This window comes from Notamacropus eugenii, chromosome 5 (genome assembly GCF_028372415.1).
Source record: "Notamacropus eugenii isolate mMacEug1 chromosome 5, mMacEug1.pri_v2, whole genome shotgun sequence".
NCBI classification, from domain to species: Eukaryota; Metazoa; Chordata; class Mammalia; order Diprotodontia; family Macropodidae; genus Notamacropus; species Notamacropus eugenii.
Window position 1 is genome coordinate 35,328,146 of NC_092876.1, and position 21,049 is coordinate 35,349,194.

Genomic DNA, 21,049 nt, shown 5'->3' on the forward strand with positions numbered 1-21,049 from the left:
GAAGAAGGCAACTGTTGGTTCTCATTTGGGCTGAAATCTGCAGATACCTGATCCCCAGCAAGGGTCAGAGCCCGGTCAGCTTTGACCCTACCTTTAGCACATGGGGAAGACTGGCAGAACTGAACGAGGTAGATACTGCCCCTTAAGCCTCTATTTCGCCAACTTTAACTGGGACCAGATTTGGGAGAAACTATTAACAGAAACCAGAGTTCAGTTTTGGCTGGGCTAGGGTGAGGGCACACTCCTTGAAGATTGTGTTTGTCTCCCATTTGAGACATCAGGATGAAGGGATGACACAAGAGGCAAGGTTTCCTCAGATTACCTGTCATTGTCATCTTCTTGTCTGGTTTTGTTTAGAAGGCTGGCTTGCTCAGAATATTTGGTGTTTCTCTACAAACAGAGGGCAGGTCCAAGTTACCTAGGTTCTGGGAGGCCTTGAGTTGCAAGGGTCCCTGGCTAGGGGCTGCTTATCTTAGCTCAGAGTCTCTGCCTGCGGGGGCCTACCACTGAGGACCAAGGGCCTGAGCTAGAGATCCTGGGTTCTCGACTTGTGACAGCCATGCTATCCAGAAGCACCTTTCCATTCTCCATTAGTGTCTTAGCTTTCCTCCTAAGTTCCTCTTCTGATCCTTCACCCTTCTGTGCTTCCCCAGATGGCATGGATGGCCCTGGCTCTGGTCTTTGGGATTTTTGTAGTTTGTAGGAACTTCAGCCCTACTCCTTTCAGAACTAGGAGAAGGTTTTCCTCTCCCTTACCTGCCCCTTAAAGGCTAGACTCTGTGCTAGACTTCAGGTCCCAGAAGATGATAAGGCAAAGGTCATAAATCACTGGGCATGATCTCTGCCCTGCAGAGCTGCTCAGCATTGCTGAAGATGAATGGGAAAGCTGAGTCAGAGCAAACCAATGGATGGCATGCCTTTTGTCAGGGATGGCATGGGGTGAGCAGAGGAACTGCAAGGACAGATGCACAGCTGTGGGTCTGCAGAGATTAACCTGCTGGGCCACTGGGGAAGGAGAGCCAGATATGGAAGTGACAGAGTGGTTTCTCTCAATCCTAGAAAGGATGGCAAAGCCCTGCCACTTGGCTCCTAGGCCACTCAGGAAGGCGATGGTGCTGCTGCAGAGGGCCCGAACCCCAGACTCTGTTACCCCTGACTAGTTCCCAGATGTTAGGGGGAGAGCCAGGAAGAGGGAGCTCTCTCCCGCTCAGTCTCAGGGAAACAGTGAGCCCAGGGGCTTAGTCTTGGCCTAGATAAGTACTTCATGATGTGTGCCAGAGATTGACCCCTGGGTATATGTAGTAAGGGAAGAAAATGTTTGCCCAGCCAAGTGCCTGTGATATTGAGTTCTCTGGGGTATCTCGTGTCCCCCTAAGTGAACGGCTCTGTAGTTTTCAGTGGAGGCAGCTGGGGAAGATGGCAGAGTCTTGGCCTGGGAGCAGGGGGAGGCCTGTGCTACAATCTCCCTTCAGATGCTCACTGGCTCTGGCCCTGGGACTTTACCACTTCATCTCTGAACCTCAGTGTCCCCATCTGAAAACAGAGGATAGTAATGCCTCAGTCCTCTCCTCCCTGAAGGGTTGTAGCAGATGCACAAATATGAAGCGTTGGCAAAGCCCTCAGGTGCCCTCTGGATGCTGGTGCCCCACCGGCCCCCCAAGAGAGATTGGAGGCAGAGAGAAGGGCAGCCTGTCAAATCAGCTCCACCCCACCATAACACCCCAGGACTCCTCAAGTATAAATGTCTTTTCTGGCACATGTCTGCCAGTCTCACACAGCAGATGAGGTCTTTCTCAGTCATTTCCTGTGGGCCTTAGCCTGTGCCAAGGTGCTGTGGGTAAGATACCTGTAAAAGAAGATATGGCCCTGCTTTCAGAGACTTTACAGTCTAGCTGTGTCTAAGGAGATGGAAAAGAAATTGCTAAACTGTTTGATGCAATAGACACTTAAAGGAGAGAGTGAGTGGGCAGCAGAGAATTCTGGGTGAGGTGGACTGACCCTGAGCCAGCATGTGGAGAAAGAGGAAGATCTGGTGAAGCCCAGGGGAGAGGGCCTGCCAGGCAGGGAACACAGCATAAGCAAAGGCCTGGCCGTGGAAAGAGAGTAGACAGCCTCTGCTGGAGCAGGGAGATGGAGTCTGCTCCAGTGCCAAGCAAAAGAGAGTGAGTTTCATGCCATAGGAAGCAGGCCATCCCAAAGACCATTTTTTTTGAGTAGAGGAGTGGCATGATGAAAACTTTGCATGAGGCTCTCTCATTCCATCTGGCTGCAGGAGAGATTAGAGGAGATGGATTGTACCTGAGACACCAACTTGCCAGCCATCCAGGTTGGGGACAGCCCCTGCAGTGGGCAGAGTGTGGGGTCTGGAGGGCTAGGACTGGGTCTCAGATCCTGCATCTGCCACTCCTAGCTGTGGGACCTTGGATCAGTTTCTCCTGGGCTTTGGACTATCATCTCTCCTCGACATGTATGATCTGGAAGACCTTGGAAAAATCGTTTCTCTTTCCTGAGCCTCAGTGTTCCCTTTTAGAAAAGGAAGTTGCACAGCTCCAGAGGACTGGTGAAGCAAACCCCTGACTGAGGCGGGGGCTTAAAGGTGCAGAAGGAAATGCACATTTCTGGACATGGCTAGTGTGTGGCCTTGTTTATTTGACTAAGCTCGTTACAAGGACTTGGGTTTTCCTTTCTTTTTTTTCTTTTTCTTTAAAAGTAGGGTGAGAAAGAGGGAACTCACCACATTTGATGGGGAGGGAAGAAAGAAGGTCACTGAAGCATTTAAAAGAGAGTGCACAGAGAAGAGCAGAAGGGAACACGGACAAGCCGGACAGCTGTGAGAGTGACAGGTTGCATTTACTCTGTACTTTTTTTTAAAGCAAGTTGGGCATGATTGAGATATGCAATTTCTTGTGTAGTCCTCTTTTTTCTGTTCTACTTTGTGTGTGAAGTATGCATTTAAAGTGCAAAATTGAAAAAAATTAAAAAGCAAACAGATAAAAGAAAGGTGTTCAGTTAGATCGCTGCCGGTGTTCCTTCCAGCTGTAGAGCTCTGACTCTGATATTTGGTCTTCATTTTTCTCCTTTGTAAAGTTAAACATTTTAAAATTAGGAAATTAAAAAAGTTTTGTTTTGGAGGTAGGAAGGCAAGGCAGTTGGGATGAAATGACATGCCCAAGGTCACACAGCTAATAAGTGTCAAGTGTTTGAGCCCAGACTGGAACTTGGGTCCTCCTGACTCCAGGGCCGGTGCTCTATCCACTTAGCTGCTCCAGAAAATTAAAATGTCAAATTAGAAGAATGAATAAGACTTGAATCTAGAGCTAAATACCATGATAGCCATGTTCCAGCACAGCCAGGCTGGTGTTGGTCACGCAGATGGCCACAACACTAAGATTTGAGCCCAGACGCTGGCAATCCAGCCACACATCACCCAGCAGTTTATCATGGTAACAGCCTGGCATCATTTTCCACTGTATTACCTCTTGTACCACTACATCCTTGGATGTCTCCCAGAAGCTTCCAAGCCGGTCTGATCAGCCTGCTCTAATCCATCGGGCTCACAGATGGTGTTGGGGAGCCCAGTTGGGGGTCTGTGCTTGCCACTGTTTCTTGTTTTCTCCCTCTGGGTATTTTGCCTTCTCTTGGTCTGACACTTTCTTCCCTGTCTTGTGCCCTCAATTTGGGGGATAAGCAAATTCCAAAGGGGTTGATCCCTGGGACTAAAATTCTGCAGAATTGTTGGGAGATGCTTACGAATGGAGTTCTGAAGATGAAGAGAAATAATTCAGATAGAAGAACGTTGGGCTTTCTTTGAATGGGAGAAAAGCTAAGTGCTTTACAAACATTTGCTCAGTCATTCAGATTGTGTGGATGCAGATTTTCTGAAAGCCTAGAACTGGAACCAAGGCCAGGTAACAAGAGGACGAACCTGAGCCTGGTCTGGTCCTGTAAAGAGCATCAGGGACGCAGCATCTTAAAGGAAGATGGGATTGGGGAAGGTGAGCTGAGGACAACAAGTGTGAGGAGGTTAGTCCTATGGAGAGGGAAAAGGATCGGAGAAGGGCTGGGACCTTCCTTCGGTTGGATGGGATGACCAAGAGAAGATAGAATGGCTTGATTCTTAATTTGTTTTCCTCCCTTCTAAGAAGGAGAAGGACCTTTTCCCTGTAAGGGGCAGGACCAAAATGGCTGGTGGGCTGTTGACAGCTGGAGCTGTTCACCTGGCCCAGGTGGGCAGGAGCTGGCAGATGGGATGACTGGGCCACTGACCACGATCTTGGAAAGGTCATGGAAAGAATGGGGAAGCAACCACAAGTCTGGAAAAAGACAATGTCCCAAACCTCAAAACGGGAGAGAACAGAGTGTAGAAAGTTTAGGGCAGTAAACTTAAATTTGGTGAAGATCTGTAAAGACGTGGGTGGCCTCATATGGAGAGGGAAGTGGTGATTACAGAGGTAACTGGGCTTCATCAGTAGCACATCATGCTGGAGAACCCTTATTACTACTTGTGACAGAGCTTTTCAATGCATAGGTGGGGGAATGCCGTACATCTTGGTGGCTTAGGTTTTTGGAAGGATTTTTATGACATGCCTAGAACCTCTTATGGAGCAGATGAGTAGAGAGGTGGATGAAAGAGTGTTTTTGATAGATTCAGGACTAGTTGGACGGCCAGACACTCTTTGTTGTTAAATGTTTCAAGGTCAACGTGGCAGGAAGTCTCCAGGGAAGGACCACAGGGATCTGTGCTTCAGTGACTTACAAATATCCTCAACTATTACAGAGTAAAATTATTACAGATATTACAGAAGAGGCATGCTCCTCAAATATGCAGATGGCACAGAGCTCAGAGGGCTGGTTAAAGATCCTTGGCATTGGGTTAAATCTAAGAAGAATTCACTAGGGAGATATGTAGTCTTTTGCTTGGATACAGAAATCAGTTTCACAGGTACAGTACGGGGCAGGCCTAATTAGCGGTTTGTGTAAAGAAGATTTGGGGGTTTTAGCAGACCACAAATTCAGTGAGTCAGCAGTATGATGAGGCCACCAGAACAGCGAATGCCATCTTGGGCTACCATTAGAGACTCCAAGAGTAAAGACATTGATGGTGATGAAGGACCTTGAGTTCGTGACACGTATGGGTTAGTTGAAGAAACAGAAGATGTCTATTCTGAAAGAGAGCAGACTTGGGGCACATGATGCAATCATTTTCTTGGGGTCAGAAGGGCTGTGAAATAAGAGGCATGAGCTATGGTCTGCTTGGCCCTGGAGGGCAGAACTGGCTGCAGAGAGCCAGCCTGATTACTTGGGCTCTATCATCATGCAGATCCGTTGGGTGTAAGTTGAACTCTTAAAGAGAAACAGCTTTGTGGCCACTGGGTAGAGGGGCCTGTGGCAAGACTTTAGGAAGTTGCCATTACATACCCTACTTGCAAAGGTGTTCCCCGCAGCAGCATGATGGGATGCTTGTCATAGTCATATTAGGCATGGAAGGTCAGCATGGGTTTCCCAGGCCATGTCTGCCCAGGGTCAGTACCCCCTTTTTGTGGACTCTTCCTTTGCTGCATTCTACCCTCATGACTTGGCCATGTTCCTCATCTGCCTTTTTTTCCATGAGCTCTTATGCCAGTCTTTTCTGCCACTGTCTACATCTGGGTACTATGGATCGGCTTTGAGGCTGTTCTTAGCTTTGGACCCCTTCCTTCCCAGGGCCCTGAGTTCAGGTTGGGAAGTTTGCCCAGTAGTCTTATCTGAGGAGGGCCAGGGAAAGGTACCTATCTTTCCTGGGTGGCCAGCCTGGGAGCACCTCTCTCCCAGATTCCTACTACCCCCCCCCCCATCTCCTTTGTGGCCTGGGCAAGGACAGGGAACAACCCCATCTAGAATCGTAGAACATCAGAGCTAGAGCTCATTCCCTTATGAATGAGAGGGAGTGTCCTGCAGCCACTCAGTGGCTGACCTGAGACTAGAGCCCACGGGTCCTGAAAGACATCTGGGGGGTGCTAGTGGCCTGCCAACTGAGTAGATGTTATCACTGTGACTTGGCAGCCCAAAAAGCTAATAGCTTCCTGGGCTACACTGAGAGGCAAAGCTTCCAGGAGGAAGGAGGAGATAATTCTGCTCTACTGTGACCTAGGAAAACCACCATGGGAGTAAACTAAAGAGGGCCTCAGGATGATGAGTGAGCAGAGGAGCAAAAAGGTACTGAAGCTTATCTTGTGGCTGACGCTGTGCTTAACACTGGGCCTACAAGCATAAAAGACAGGTCTTGAACTCTGGGTGCTTATGTTGTAGTGGAGGAGACAGCATCTTGGGGTGGGGGGTTTGATCTGGGAAGTTCCAGGGATGGCACGTAGGGTCATAGGGCACTCAGTTGAGCTGCCCTTTCTGGACACAGTGGTAGTGCCAATGGGAGGGCAGGATTACACACATAAGCTTATCAGGAAAATTGAGCCACTATGGCTGGGTAGCTTGGGCTGAGCTCTCCCCAATCAGAGTGAGAGAATCCATGTCACTGGAAGAACAGAAGGAATGGGGCTTGTTTAGGCTGAAGAGGGATGTGAGGGCCTGACCTTGTCCAGCTTTCCCTCATTGGTTAGATGGAGGAGCAGAGTGGGGGACGGTGCCCAGGTAAAGGCTGGATAGGAGGCCAGACTTGACAGGGGGAGCTGGGCTGCCTTGGGAAGTGTTGTCACAGCTTTCATTACTGGAGCAGAGGCTGGATGGTTCCCTGTCCAGCAGGTTGGATTGGGCATTCTCTTTCAGATGGGAATTGGGTTGGGAGACTCCTGACTGAGGTCATCCAACGCTTCTGGCTCTGTCAGGCCTGACCCAGTCATCTGGAGAGAACTGCAGAAATATCTTAGGCCCAGGCCAGGGTGCCCATGGAGCATGGTGGGGTCACTGAGACCCAGCATCCTGGCTCAGCTTTTTGGAGTACTGTGCCAACTCAGCAGATGCAGGCCTTATTGCCTCTTCTCACGCCGCTGGCATTCTAGTATGGGGAAAGTCCTGCTTAGGGACCAGGGCACGTAGGTGATGGCTGAGCTGAGTGCATAGGGAAAACCTGAGATGCCACGTCTGACAAAGAGGGCAGTGCCAGGAAGTGGCAGACCTTGGGGATGGAGGGGTCAGGCACTGAACTTGTTTCTGGGTTGACCCTTCGTTGTAGTAATCAATAATAGTAGCTAAAGTTTATATTTTAGAGGCAGCTGGATGGAGCAGTGGATAGAGTGGTGGGCTGGGAGAAGACTAGAATTCTGGGAGAACAGCCTCAGTTTCCTCAACTGTAAAATGGGGATAAATAATGGGAATTTAACACCTACCTTCCATGGTTGTGAGGCTCAAATGAGTTAACAGTTTTAAAGTGCTTAGCACAGTTCCTGGCACATAGGAATTGTTATATAATGTTAGTTATAATCATAATAATATTAACACATAGTAAATCAAACACTTAATACCATACTTTTTATTCATTCAAAGATTATGTTCCTATGACCTTAGAGAAGTCAGGCAAAATCTGAACCTAATTGGACTATAGATTAAGACAATTTCCTGTTACCTTCAGGGCCTATGATGCTTCAGGCTAGTCACTGTTTGGAGGGATGGGGTGGAAGGTGGAGGAGCCAGTCAGAGAGAAGGGTAGACAGTAGGAAGAGGATAACTGAGCTGTGCCCCTCTGTCCCTGGTCCCCAGGCCCGAGCTGCACCCCTGCCCCCTGTCTCTGTACCCAGCTGCTTTCCGATTCCCAGGCTGAGCTGGACCCTTGTCCCCATGCTCTACTGTGCCCCTGTCCCTGCACTCAGCTGTGCCTTGGTCCCCAGACCAAACTGGACCCCTGTCCCCATACCCAGCTGTGTCCCGATCCACTGTCCCCACACCCAGCTGTGCCCCAGTGCCCCTGCTCTGCTGTGCCCTGTCCCCAGGTAGAGTTCCAGGCTTCTTTGGCCAGGGCCAGCACCAGCAGAGGAGACAAGGAGGAAGCTGGGCTTCTCAGGGTTGGTTGCTTTCATTAGCTGAGTTACTTCTAAGAGCTCATTTAACCTCAAGAAATGCTGGAGATGCTGAGAGAGAGAGATTGGGATAATTACCAACCACAGTGGACCTTTTTTTTTTTTTTTTTTTTTTTGCCACCTAGGCAAAAATGCGGCCAGTTTGGAGAGTTTCCTAATTAGGGAGCAGGTCAGGAAGGTTCTTCCTTTTAAATATTTAATGACTTTGTTCATTGAAGCCAGGCTCCAAGGAGATTGAAAGGGGAAACTCCAACCAGACAGAGCCATTGAGACCTGTGTAATGGGAGGCCCTCTCAGCTTTGTCTAGTTTGTGTGGGTTTCTCAGCTATAAAGAGAAAAGACAGAATGTCTCTTCCTTTCCAGCTCAAGAAAAGCAAGCAGGGCCCCAGCTGATTCTGACAGCCACTTGGAGAAGGGCTGATTCCCCTGGGGAGACTCACCCAGAGGTCCTTTTCTTGTAGGTCGAGTGTTTGGGGTTGGTAGCTCATGGTTTTCCCTGATTCTCTGGCTTTAGGGCCGGCCTGAGGCCTACACTGGGTACCATGGCTTGGTAGCCACCTGGGATGACCATTGGCTCAGGCCCCGACTTGGAGGGGCCAGCTATCAACTCCCTCCTTCATCTACCCTGGCTTAATTTCAGCAGGGCCACTGGGGAGACTTCCCTCGGGTTATCAGATTGCTTCTTGAGCCCAGTGCAGGCTTGCTAAGACACAGCTCTAAGAACACTACTGTCCTCTCTTGCCTCTCAGGTAGCCAGCCAGGTTCCATCTAAGGCAAGTCAACCCCACACCCAAGCCGGGCTGCTTGAAAAATGCCAAGCCAGCTACTGAAAGGTGGTACTTCACTGGGGGAGTCCCTGCCAGCAGAGCTGCCATGCCCAGGAGAACTTCCAGCTGTTTTTCTCCACTTCAGCTCAACCCTTGTCTCCTCAACTTCCTAACTTCTGGCCTGGTAGATGAGCACACTGGCCTTGTATCCCTGCAGTCAGCCTCTCCCACTCCTGGTCTAGCCTTTCCCTGTCTTCTCCCTCTTCCTTGTTTTGGAATTCCATTGATACCAACTCCCCTTGCTTTGTCTGCATGTGCTTTGAAGGCCCCAATTGGCTACTTTACGTATATCTGACCCTTCCATTTGGGTCAGGCTGCTCCTCTGCACTGACTACAACCTGCAAGCCTGACTTTATTGAGCCCTGCCTTGTAGGCAAGTTCCAGGATTCACCCCAATGAGTCCTGGGCCAAAGGAGACTGAGTGAGCCAAGGGTCAAAGTGGTTCCTTGAGGCTGGAAGGGAGGGGAGTAGGGGCAGACAAGAACCCAGTTTGGGCTCCTGACTTCAGGTGGGGACTGTGCAGGTCCTTGGGGAGGTGATTGTCACCATACAAGTAGGAAATCCTTTTCTTTCCTGTGGAATTAAGGACCAGATGAGTATGAGTTGCCAAGTTTGGCCCACTTGGCAGATGGCTGGAAGGCATAGCTTGAACCTGCTTCGATAAGACTGTTCTTTGTAGAGATTCAGGTGGAGGCCTGGACAGGCAGGGGTCTTATAATGCCCAGGAGCTCTCCCTAAGGGCCTCGTATGGGTATCTTTGCTGGCCAGGCCAGCTTTTGTGGCCTGGAGACCCAGATTTCCTACACCACCTCTTGCCTAGCCCCTTTGATCTTTCTCTCCCGGGTTCTTCACATCAATCATGCTTGGTCCCGATGGCTCTGGGGAGAGCCTGTTGGGGTGCCTGTCACTTTAAATACCAGTGCCTGTTTTCTCTGGCTGTACTAAGTGACAGCTGGAGAGGGTGGGGAGAAAGAAAGGGGAGGCATGAGCAGGACTGGATCTGTGCCTGCCTGCAGGCACAGCTCAGCTCTGTTCTTGGCCCTTCATGGACTGCATCTGTGTGGGCTGGTCAGCACTGCCAGCACCCTGTCTGGGGGGCGAGGTTGCAGATGGGACTTGGTCTGGGCACTGATGGGCATTGGAAAAGGGGCTGGCTGCCCTGCCCTACCTTGTCTAGGAAATGTGTGGGGGCAAAGGGCTGGCCTCTTTCCTGGGATTGCTTTCCTGCCAAGAAGGGGGGCACGCCTCCCAGGAGCCCGGGTTGGCCTGGGGGGTACCCACCTGCTTCCTTTGTCCTGTGCATTGGGGCAGGTGGGCTCTTGGAGCCAGACCCCCAGAGCTGAATCCTTCTCCTCCCTCAGCCTCCCATCTGCCACCGTCTGCCCAGAAGTGGGTGGTGGTAGTGAACCCTGGGTGGGGTCGATGCCGACCCTGGGAACAGAATCTTGACCCTCCCCCAACTTCATTGTGTTTTGTTCCCTGGCAAGACCCAAGATGAGGGATGCTGAATTAGTGTCTGGGCAGGTTTTGCTGTGGCAGCTCCTAAGGGAGAGGCAAGCAGATTCCTTGATCCTTTGGCTGGTCTTCTGATAAAGTGGGATAAAGTGTTTCCTGGAGAAGGGTCCTGTTTGCCACCTGGAAACCTGAGGCTTGGGTGCTCCCCAGCTGACTACTGCCTGTCCAGGGCCTCTGGGAATATGCAGCCACCTGGCTTCTGATAGGTAAGGGAGCTCTGCAGGCTGAGCTTTCCTGGGATACAGACTGCCACATACAGCTACCCTGGCTTCTGCATGAGCATCTTGACCCTTTCTCTTCTCCTTCTGACCTTAAGGCTTAGGGAGGGATGAATAAGGCCAGAGATGGGCCCCTGGGCTAGGCTGTCTGGATTCTAGTGACTTCCCTCCTTTGGAGATGCCTTGCACCTAGAATGTGCTTAATTAACATTTAGTGAATTAAATTGGATTCGCTCTCACCCTAAAATGGTAGCCTTGTAAGGTCCAAACAGTACACTTTGGCTGCTGCCCCAAGTGGGGAAAAACTGAGTCAGGGCTCAGGGAGGCTGGACCTTGGCTGCCTCTGGGGGATTTCTGTGTGCTTCAGTGTCCTGGGCCAGACAGAAGGCTGATGTGAGGGGGCCGCCAGTCAGGCAGGCCAGGATCCACTGCCCCAGGAAGTAACAGGGCAGGGAGAGAGATGCAAGGTCAGCTGTGGAGAGATAGAGCAGCCAACCAACATCCCAGCAATTGGCTGCAAGAATGAGAGGAAGAGACTGTGGATCTCCATGGAGACAGAGCCTGCAGGTAGCTATTGGCCAGGTGGATTCCATTCAGTTTACTTCTGCAAGCCCTGATTGGATGGATGAAGCTGCTGTAGTCAGACCTTTTCCTGAGCAGGAAGAGCAGGTCCCTGGTCCTAGTTCAGACCCACGCTCATTCTCATGCACATTAGCATACTGGGAATGTGGGCCACTGAGACCTCTCTCCAGAAAAGCAGACCCCCTTCAAACTAGCCATACAAGGGCTCAATCACCATATGTGCAGTCTCAGATGACCTTGGTATGGAGGAGATGCCCACTTTCCCTTCTGGGGTGGGGAGTTTAGGGGCTTAGTGCCCAGGGGGCAGGGCTGGAGACTTGACGGGAGAGGGTGGGGATAAAGGACCATTCTGCTTCTGCCTAAACTAGTTTTGTGACATTAGTGATGGCCTATAGACATGCCTTTTAGGACCTGCTCTGAAGTCAGCTTTGGGGTTTGCTGACTGATGCTGCCTTAGGGCACTAGTAATCTGTGACCCGGGGGTTCCTGTGACATCTGCAGCCTAGAGGCTTTCTCACCCCAGTGACCCTGCTTTCCAGAGGCAGACCTTGAGCTGATGGGACTCCAGTCACCCCAGCCCCATTGGTCTTGGCTTGGGCTAACCAGAGGCATTTCTAGAGTAGCCCAGGAAGTGAGGTTTAAAGACAGTGACCATATGGAAGAATTTGGTGACCTGCACCCGGGTCAGGGGAGGGCTTTTCTCTTATAAAGAACATTTAGCATGTGTCCTAGAAGAGTCACGATCTTCCTGGGTTACAGTGACTCCCCTCTCGCCACTCAGGTTTTCATCGCAGAAGGCTTGATGAAGTGTGTCACATATGGCACCATCAGCCTTGGCTGTGGGACCTCCACTTTCCTCTCCCTACCTGTCCCCCATCTACACAGTCTAATACTTGTGCCCCAGGCCAAAGCAGTTGAGGAGGGTTGCTGTTTCCTGGGCTGACCTGACCATGTGTCAGTGGGATGAGCTAATCCCATAGAACTTTGTCCTGATCCTGTTGTGGAGGTGGGGGAGGAGTTGGTAGAAGGTAGTGGCCCCCTTTGTTGTCCTGTAGGAGGATTGGATTTGTTGCATTTTTCCACAGTCCCATTGTCAGCCGGAGAGTAATAGTGCTCTGTACCAGCTGTCCTAGGCAGGCAGGAGAATCAGGGGCCTGTCAGGGACTGCAGAGATTCACTCCAAGATCGTTCTTGCTCAGTGAGGCCTGGGTCAGACCTGAGCGCTGTACAGAGCACCCAGCCAGAAGCCTTCTGGGAATCCTGACATGGGGGATGAGTCCCCACTGAGCCTTGTGCTGAGAAATGAGAGAGAGAGAGAGCTTCTTTCTGCTGGGCTGACTTCTGGGCTAGTTCTTGCCTTTTCCTTTGACAAGTCCTGGTGCTGGAGGGTAAAGGGCAGAATCCAGGGTTCTCTGGGACTGGGGATAGCCATTGGCTCACTTGGCGGCCGGATTCTCAGCACCATCTCAAGTGCCAAGTCTTATATTCAACTTCAAGCTGACAACCAAACATGGGGGGAGACAGTGGGGTTCCTTCCCAAAGCCATTTCTTGAAAAGGCCCTCTTGTCTAAGTGGAGGCATCAAAGGGGCCTGCTGGGGCTAGAACTTCATGAGGTGGGCCGCTCATAGGCATTGAAGAGGGTTTGGGAGAAAAGGTGGGTATATGAGGACACAGGCAGGCAAAGTCAAGCCTAAGTCAAGCAGAGGTGGTACTTTACATAAAGCACTTTACTGTCTATAAAACACCATGCAGATATGGGCTGTCACCATTATGTTCTTGTTATAATGTACCTCCTCTTGGCACCCTGGTGACCCTGTGCTAGCCGGGCATAGTACTTTGAAAAGAGAGCTGCCTTTGGAGGCCAAGAACCTGGGGGCAGAGGTACTAGGACTGTGGGCTAGTTCTTCGATATTTCTGAGCCTCAGTTTCCTTATCTGTAAAACAGGAGGGCTTGAAGTTGCTTATCCTGGCAGCTAGGAAGGCTTTGGGTCTATCCACTTAGCTGGAGACTGATGATTGGCTTGGCCCTGAGCATTGAGCTTCTCAGCCACAACCGGGCCATGTGGACAGCTGCCTTGTTCTACTGCATCGTAGAGGGAATCCCCTGATGAACTTCGCAGCTGATTGGAGCGTGCAGATGTAGCAGCACAGCAGTAACTCCGTGGTGATGATCTGTGATGCTGATCTGGGCTAGAAGTGATGTGGGCCTGGCTAGGGCAGTAGGCACGTAGACTGAAGGGACCATCCGAAAGCCTTATAGAGGGGTTATTGGTGTGATCTGACCTGCATGGAAAAGGTGAGAGAAGAGTCAGAACCAGAAGATCCAATTGGGGCAGCTCTCTGGGGGTGTCCCTGGGGTGGGTTGGGGAGAGGCTTCTCCAAATGACTTTAGAGGTTACCAGTGATCTGACACAGAGGCTGGTCCTTGCTTTTATCTATTTGGGAGCTTAAGATGGAGGACTGCTTAGCCCCATATGCTGAAGGCAAGGTGCAACCAGTGCCTCAGAAGCCTGTGAGAGTACAGTCCCTGAAGTGTCTGAGGCAGGCTTTATCCAGCTTCCTCCATGCCTAGCCAGACTGGGCTTATCTGACTCTGCCTCCCCTCATACAAAAGCTTGGGAAGACTCCCCCCTCAGCCTACAGACCAGAACAGTAATCTCAGCACCCCACGCCACCTCTGAGGACCCATAACCTGATGTCTAAATTTTAGTCTGTGGTCCCAGGGCCTTTGAGGTTTGTCTCTTAAATTTCTGGCTTTAGTGTCTGTCATCTCAACCCTGCCCCCTCCTCTGCCTGCCCCCAGATTGTGAACCAGCCCTTGTGATGGGGGTCTAAAGCAGAAATGTCCAGTTCAGGATGGGAACATCGATCTGTGTATGTGATATTCTGCCCTCTGGTCCACAATCTCTCTGCTGTGAGGTGTTCCTTTTTGTTGTGGTCTCTGTCGGTTTTCACTGTGGGGGATGAGAATCATCACTTGTTTCTTACTAATAGGGATTTATTTGTACCATATTGGTGTGCGGCCATTTAGAGTTCATAGTTCTGACTTAAAGACTGGTTTGCCTCCTTTGACCCTTTGGCTGATAAGGAATGCCTTTGGTGCCAGACTTGGGTCCGTCGGCTCCAGGAGTGGGAGATCAGACTGCTTGGTGGTGGCTCTGGGTACAAACGTCTCTCACTTGGTGATTTCTCTCCCAATTCAGTTTCCAGTGATATTTATGTGGGAGGAATGGCTTATGACTGTAGAGCATTCAGGTGACCTTCAGACAAGCATTAGGGGTTTGGGTTGGTTATTTTTATTTGGCGGGGGAGAGAGGCTCAGAGCAACTTGGCATAAGGATATTTGAGCAGCAGGAGAGCTGGGAGGTCAGAGCTGCCTGAGATTTGGTCTGTGAGCTCTCATTGGGGGTATGATCATGGGCATGAATTGCAATCCTGGCAGGTTGGCATGGCCCAAGCAGGGCAGGGGGTTGGGTGCAGGCTGGGTACTAAGCTGGGGGTGGGGCCAGGCTTGGAGTAGAGCCACTGGCTAGTCCATTGTGCTGACTGGGCCCAGCTTCAATGTTGTCTTCTCCATGAAGGCTTCACTAATAGCTCAGCTCTCACCGTATTGCACATTGCTTGTGACTCTGAGAACATCCTACTCAGAGTGACTGTCTGGCTCCATCACTGGACTCTGATGAAGGCTGACCCTTCCCACACAGTCAGCATGCATAGAGTCAGGAGGCTCCTGCATGCTCCCCTCTGACCACCTGATGAGAGGCCCAAGGAGGAACACAGTGGCACTAGGGGCTAACAGTGGCCTGACATTCTAACATGCTAGGCAGATGTGGCACTGGGGGTGGAGTGGGGAGAGGGTGATGGACTCTGACCTGGGGGTGCTTCCTGGCAGCTCCTGGAATTAAAGGGGAGGAGACCTCAGGAAAACCCCATTCTCAGCCATCCTCCCCTCTACCTGTCCAAATGTGCAGAGGGGAGGACATGATGTTCCTTCATCTTTGTCTCCCAGGAGAAAAGCAGTGCATCGTGGATAGAGCGCTAGCCTTAGAGTCGAGATTATCTCGGTTCAAATCCAGCATCTGACATCAGCTGTGTGACCCTGGACAAGTTACCTAGCATCTCTGTTTCTTCATCTGTAAAATACTTGTGGCTTTAAACCTATGACCCCTTCATATATCTCCTCCATGGTCCCCTCCAGGCCTGGCATAAGCTGGCGGGCAGTGGGCTTGGGGAGTCCAGAAAGATGTACAGAAATACATATTTGGCCTGGGAAGTTTGAGAGAAGGATGCATTCCAAGTATCTGAGGTCTTTTGTAAAGTGGGCCAGAAATAGAAAGGGGGAGATTCCTATGGCATCATTGTCCCCTTTTGGAGCGGGCCAGCTGTTAGCCGGCGCTGACACTTTGTTCATGCAGGACTAGACATGCCTGGCTAGCCAGATGAGGTGTTGCTACTGCTCCTGGCCAAGGGCACCAGGAGGCCCGGTCCTCTTCTTATTCCTCATATGAAAAGGCTGCTTGCCCCACATGCATGTGGACATAAGAGAGGGAAGAGCAGGATCCCTGATGGGGCAGCTGCCTGGCTTGGGGGTGGGATCTGTGACCTGGACAATTCTTTTACTGTTTAGCGCTTGAGAGTCAGCCAGGACAAGAAGGAAGCAGGAATGAGAGGGTCTACAGGAACTCCCTCCCCTCTACATACTTGGGCAGGTAGAGGGGAGGATGGCTGAGAATGGGGCTTTTCTGAGGCCCCCTCCCCTTTAATTCCAGGAGCTTCCAGGAAGCACCCCCAGGTTGGAGCCCATCACCCTCTCCCCACTCCACCCCTCAGTGCCACGTGTGCCTAGCATGTTAGAATGTCAGGTCACTGTTAGCCCCCAGTGCCACTGTGTCCCTGCTTGGGCCTCTGGTCAGGGGGTCCTGCTCCTTCCATCAGAGGGGAGCATGCGGGAGCTTCCTGACTCTGTGCATGCTGATGGTGTGGGAAGGGTCAGCAGCAAGCCGCTGTTCACCTCGAGTGACCAGAACCCACAAGTGAAGAAGCAAAGGGAGCCCAGGTTGTGTGTGTTCAAGCTTGGCAATGCCCCCAACGCAGCCGCACAGCCCGGCCTGATCCATGCACGGCTAGTCACCAGGAGCAGCTGCGGAGGCGGCTTCATCTCTTCTTTTTGTCAAAACTGAATGTGGCCCTTGGAGAAGGGGAATCCTGTCTGCAAGAAAGCCTGAGCTTGGAAAGAGTGGGTCAATCTGCTCTGTCTAGGACTTTCCAAGGCCCCAGGTGCCCCCACAGACCTAGAGATTCTTTCTTCCTTCTCCTCCCCCAAGGAATTTATGTATTTATTCATTTTAAAAATATATTTTTATTTTATTTCATTAAATATTTCCCAATTACATGTAAAAAATTTAACAACCTTTTTTTTTTTTTAGAGTTTTAAATTCCTTCCCTCCCTCCTGCCCCTCTGCATTCCCTGAGAAGGCAAGCCATTGAATATCGATTTTATACATGTACATTCATGCAAAACATATTTCCATATTAGCCATGTTGCAAAGGAAAACACAGTAAAAAAAAAAAGCAAGTAAAACAAGAAAGATAGAGTTTAAAAACTGTGCCAGCCTGCCTTCACACTCCATCAGTTCTTTAAAGGACTCCTGAGGAAAAATCAGATAAATTGTCTTGAATTATTGTACTGCTGAGAAGAGCCGAGTCGTTCACAGCTGATCTGTGCACAGTGTTCTCTTGCTGCTGATCATTTCACTTTGCATCAGTTCATGTCAGTCTTTCCAGGTTTTTCAGAAAACATCCCCCTCATCAGTTCTTATAGCACAATAGTTTTCCGTTATATTCATATACCACAACTTATTCAGACATTCCCCAATTGGTGGGCATTGCCCCAATTTCCAGTTCCTGGCCACCACAAATCAGCCCTTCTTTCTTAAAGATTGTCCTCTCCATCGTGATAGGAGGTTCGTGTGTGCATATGTGCCCATGGGCAAACTTTGGGATCATACAGGAGATGGACCTGGTGGGCAGTGCTTTCTGTTGGCAGCTTTTAGGCCTGGAGAAAGGGCAGAAGGCATTCTGGGTAGTTCTGAAAGATGAAAGTTAGCTGAATCTCTAGCAGGGATTCTTAAGCTGAGGTCCACAAACTTGGTTTTTAAAAAATGTTTGAATAACTGTATTTTTTATTATAATTGACTTCATTTTAATAGTTCAGTATAATTGGAGGTGACTGGGGGTGCCCCAGTGCATAGAAGGCTGAGTTCAAATGTGACCTCAGACGCATCATAGCAAGGTGACCCTGGACAAGTCCCTTCACCTCTGCCTGCCTCAGTTTCTTCAGCTGTAAAATGAGGATTAAAAATAGCACCTGCTTGACAGGGTTGTAGTGAAGCTCAGATGGAGTCATATTTGCCTAGCACAGTGTCTGGCACATAGTAGGCTTATTCCCTTGTGTTCCTCCTTTTGCAGTCCTATGGATTTTATGTTATGCATTTAAATTCTGATTCTAAGAAGGGCTTCCTCAGCTTTCCCAGACTGTCACAGGGGCCTAGGACACAGGAGAGTTTCCGAATTGCTGCTGTGTAGCTTGGCTTCATCAGCTGGGCGCTTCAGAAGGTACCACCAGCTGGTCCCAGCCGAGTGCCTGCCACTAAACATAAACACAAGAGAGGCTGAACTCTGAGGAACTGGAATTGGTTTGGGAATTTTTAACATCTCTTCCCCTTTTTTCATTCTACAAACAGGTCAGCAGCGTAAGCTACAGGCAAGGCTTTGGGTTAAGCACAGAGTTAGAGACATGCCTCTGAGGGGAAGATAAGACAGCCCAGGTTCTGATCCACAGGATCTGTGACTCAGGGGCTATCCTGACAAGTTAAGGATGCGGGCAGAAGGCACTGTAGGAATTGAGAAGGAGAAAATGCACTGTTTGGCCACCAATCAGGGAAGGCTTCTGGGAAGAGGTGGCAGCAGATGGAGAGGAAGGAGGGCCTTTCAGGTAAAGGAAGTGGTGTGAGCAAAAGTGTATGGATGGCATGTTAAAGGGCCTACCCCCAGCAAAGAGGGTATATGGCAGTGGAAGATGATAAACTTGGCAGAGGTAGCTGATGCTGGCTAATGGAAGGCCTCAAACAATTCTTGGAGTTTGAGATGGGAAGGTACCACACCCCAGCAACAAGGCTGCCCTGTGTGCAGGGAGAGTCAGACCTGGAGGGGGTGGGGGGGTGGGGGGTGGCCAAGCTGCTATTTTCTGGCATGGGCCCCAGGCCCTCAGCCTTCAGGGTTTCCCTTCATCCTCTGAGTTGGGAGGCCATTGCTTATCCTGCTCTGGGGCAGCTCTTCCTTTGTGCAGAGGAGAAGCAACTTTGGGGCTATCAATCCCCCAGCCCCGTCTTTCTGATGAAGAAGGAGAATTGTTGAAGGAACCAGGAGGCTTCGGTAGGCATTCCTTCTCCTCTGGTCATTCCCAGGTCCCTCATACAGACAGACCCCACCAGAATCTCTTTCCCAAGGGAGGAAGAGATTGGAATCTAGTATGTTACTGCCCAAAGGGTCTTCCTAGTGTAGCAGAAAAAGTGCTATTGCCCAGGACATGGAACCTGCACTGGTCACAGCCTTAGGGGAGCTCTTGTCAGAGAGGTGGCAGGGAGTCTGGAATGATCAGAACTCTAGGAGTCCCGGCCCCGAGTGCAGCAATAGTCCTGGTCACACTGGGACGATCAGGTAGCTTCTCAGAATTGTCCATTCCATTAAAACAGGAGATTGTTCAAGAGAACCAGTCAACATTGGATTTGACACTTGACTGCTGTAGGCCCCCACCTCTGGTTGTCTTTTCTAGTGCATCCGAAAATGGCTGCCATTCAGTAGCACAGTCCTTGTGGCCTTCTTTCTCTGAATTTTACTAATGTACTGCTTGGAATTCCTCATAATTGTCATTTAAAAAAAACTGAACCAATGACTTGATTAGTAGAGGAAATTCCCTCTCCTAACACAGGTCAGCGTCCTGTCAGCTTCTGACTGGCCTTGGCAGGAGTAGATCTGGATCCCTACTCTGTGGGCATCCCCAGGCAGGTTATTTCTTACGCCATTGACATAGCAATAGCACAGTTTTTCAGCCCTTCTCTAATTGATGGATGGGCACCCCCTTTGTTTAGAATTCTTTGCCACCCCAAAAAGCACTTCTGGGAATATTTTGGTAATGTGGGGCCTTTCTTTCCATCTTTGGCCTCCTAAGGACATGTGACCTCTTGGTTGAAGAGTATAATCCAGGGTTAGGGAACCTGTGGCCCTCTAGGTCCTCAGGTGTGGCCCCTGGTATAAACAGCCGAGTGCAGGGGTTGGCACACTACTGCCTGGTCCACCACCTGTTTGGGTGCTGCTGGCCAGCAAAGAATGATTTTCACATTTTTAAATAAAATAAAACTTTCCTTAAACACTAATAGGGATCCTTAGCTCATTGGTTACAGAAAGCTTCAAACCATGGGCCTCATTTCGCCAGCCTGGCTTTTAGGGTTTCTTGCTGCATTCCCAGTGGTTTTCTAGAAGGGTGGATGAGTTCCCCCGTCAGCCAGGTGCACATGAGCTTGGCTGTCTCTTCACAGACTCTCTAATAGTGAGTGAATGAAAGGAAAACCTTGACTAAGCTTTTCCTAAGCCCCAGACCTTCTTACTGAACTCTGGGGATGTACAATACCAAAGGCAGTTGGCTCTGCTCTCCATGTTTTATGTGCTCTTTGGGGGAAATACCTAAAGGGGAATTGTGGGTATTTTGATTTGTGGTGGCAGCGGTGGCGGCTGTGGGGTTTATCCCCCCACCCCCAACACACTCACACCAACCTGGAAAGTCTTTGGATTGATGAGTGGCGCTAGACGGAACGTGACTGGGAGGGTGACACGATGGGGGTGTCTGGTGCGCAGGGGACTTGGGCCGCACTGAACTACTTCCACTTGTAATGTTCTTTGGCGGCTTGCTGAGTGCGAGGTAAAGGCTCAGAGTTGTTTTTATCAGTGATTTGGAGGATTTCTTTCATGGTTGTTGAGTGCTTGTAACTCTTGTTTTGAAAACCATTTGGAACTTGAGTGTGTTCATCTGTAAAATAGGTCCAATGTTGACACTCCCCGCCTCACAGGATTGTGGTGAAGAATGGGCTTTGTTTATCCAAAAAACCTCTGTCAGTGGCACCTGTTATCAGTCCTCTGGCACAGAAATGACTCCAGAGGAGAGCTAGTGGGATTTGTTTTCTGTCCTAATAAGTTTAAAATGCTTTTAAATAAGTTAAAAATGTTTTTAAAAAACTTAAAAACAGTTATGAACATAACAGACCAACAAAAGAACAGCAGGGCTTTGCCTGGTGCTTATTTCTCTGCTTTTGCCATTTCCAAGGGCACCTTTGCTGCTTTCCATTTCTGCTGTTTCCCAGTTAGGGGGACTGGTTTTCCTGGGCCCTACACCCATATTTTCCCATCCCTAGGAGGCAGGTGCCCTACTCATTGGAGTTGGGGAGGTGGCTTTGTTCCTGTCTGCTTTTTGTGAAGCTATAGATTTGGGTTCACATCTTATCTCTTTTGAATAATTTTGTGTATTTTTCAGATGAAAGCACCTGAGACCCTCTCACAAATGGACCCGCCCCCAAGCTACTTTAAATTAGAAATAGTTTGGGAGTCAGCTTCTATTCAAAACCACTTTATTTCTTTTACTAGTTCAGAGCAAAGCAGTGCCATCCAACTCTAGAGCACAAAAGGGGACCAAGATCCCCTCTGCATTTGGGGGTGCTAGGGGATACCCACATGGCCAGGGAGTGAAAGAACAAGGATGGACAGTGCCCCGCAGGGAACTGCACATGAGTAGCAAATGCACGGGGGCTGGCTGGGGAGCTCCTGGCCTCAGGTGCAGGAGCCCTGGAT

The 21,049-nt window shown here is 50.1% G+C and overlaps 1 protein-coding gene across 7 annotated transcripts in view; it reads left to right on the forward strand.

Moving 5' to 3' along the window:
• The window catches only part of MIB2 (MIB E3 ubiquitin protein ligase 2), a 53,567-nt gene that overhangs the window by 15,698 nt on the left and 16,820 nt on the right, over positions 1 to 21,049 (forward strand). The window contains exon 1 of one of the 7 annotated variants that reach the window (XM_072608525.1): positions 2,820 to 2,843. The exons of the other annotated variants lie outside the window; for them this stretch is intronic. The gene's annotated coding sequence lies outside the window, so the exon portion shown is untranslated. Of the gene's footprint in view, positions 1 to 2,819; positions 2,844 to 21,049 lie in introns of those variants that run through there. 7 annotated transcript variants of the gene reach the window in all.